At 34.2% G+C, this 1,423-nt stretch overlaps 1 long non-coding RNA gene across 1 annotated transcript; it reads left to right on the top strand.

The window, feature by feature from the left end:
• The first annotated feature begins 204 nt into the window (after window positions 1-204).
• LOC122140331 lies at window positions 205-1,005 on the top strand. The gene is made up of 4 exons (XR_006156987.1): window positions 205-302; window positions 391-478; window positions 553-722; window positions 827-1,005. It is a non-coding gene; the product is annotated as an uncharacterized LOC122140331 (long non-coding RNA).
• The last annotated feature ends 418 nt before the right edge of the window (window positions 1,006-1,423 follow it).

Here is a 1,423-nt window from a genome sequence, read left to right as displayed (position 1 = left end):
CAGTTGACTCTTATGTTCTTAGATAATTTGGTAATCTGTTATTGAAACAACATATTTATACCTGTAGATGAATCCAGAGGCATATGATGTGCTGGTGAGGTCAATTGATGAGAATGACCACTGGACTCTTCTGGTTTGTTCCTTTTTTCACCATCAATACTTCTCTACAAAGGCTTAAATCTGAGTCATTAATTCATGACCGCATCTTGACAGATGATATAATCCAAGGAAAGAAGAATTTTATATTTAAACTCCTTTGGTGAAAGCTGAGCCAAACTGCTTCACTGCAAAAAGGTTGTAAGGTAAGGAAAAATGAAGTATTTCAAAATGTTGGTCTGATTGTTTTTATGAATATTCTTTTTTACACCAAAGTGATTTTATGGCCAGCAGAGTCACTCCAACTGCAAAGTGGCAATGTCACGCATTGCCACACAGAATTCAGAGGGATGGGACTTCATGTGGTGTATTTGTCTGCAAGGTACAGATACTGTTTCTCTGCTAAATTTTACTAGAAATAAATATTTTGATTTGCTTTGTCAATGCTCTTTGTAGTTTGCAGAAGCAGTTCTAAATGGAGGCAGTTTCTTATAAAAACTAAGTTCTGGTGATGTGCATCATTACACCAATACCTTAATGCCTTTGTTTCCACATAAGACCTGTCTGATCTATGCTTGTCATGTGGGGACAAATATCCTCACACTCAGGACAACACTGACTCTTGGGTAATTTAACATGTTCGTTAAGTTATTATTATTATTATTTTTATTTTTATTTTTTTCAAACTTTGCTAGTTTACATTTTCATAATGCTGTTACTGTTTTTTCAGATTGAATGTGAGAGATGCTATGGCTGGTACCACTGGGAATGTGTAAACCAGCCAAACGTGAAAGCGCGCAAACATGAAATTCTAAGTTCTTGTGTGGTCCTATAATTTAAAGGCTTTTTTTGTTTGTTTTTTTTTGTTTTGTTTTGTTTTTTTGTTTGTTTTTTATACAGACAACATTGGGACAGAGAATAAAACACAAGAACATATTTGTAAATATTTATTTAAACATTTAAAAAGTTTAATCTCAGTCATTTATGAGAAACATACAGTTCTACTGTTATAAAATGTCAACAAGTAGTCTGGGATAAATTCTGAGAATATGCTTGTATTGTATTCCAACGCTACCTAAATAGTGATCAGTTCTGATGACGATGAAGTATGGTTCAGGTAAACAGAGTACTGAGAAACACTTTACAGAAACGATTAATTATTTACAAAATGTGAACAATCATATGAGTAGTTTAAGATTAATTTCGTTCAACTTTATTACCTGCTTCAAATAATCCATAAAACCAAACGTGATCTGAGGCGCTCACGCTAATAATTTCTGTTCCACTCACCCATTCTTGATAGCCCCGCCCACGATGGGGTATCCTG

Source organism: Cyprinus carpio, chromosome B18 (assembly GCF_018340385.1).
Source record: "Cyprinus carpio isolate SPL01 chromosome B18, ASM1834038v1, whole genome shotgun sequence".
NCBI lineage: Eukaryota > Metazoa > Chordata > Actinopteri > Cypriniformes > Cyprinidae > Cyprinus > Cyprinus carpio.
Note: the sequence above shows the minus strand (reverse complement) of the source record. Positions and strands in the feature narration are given on the sequence as shown.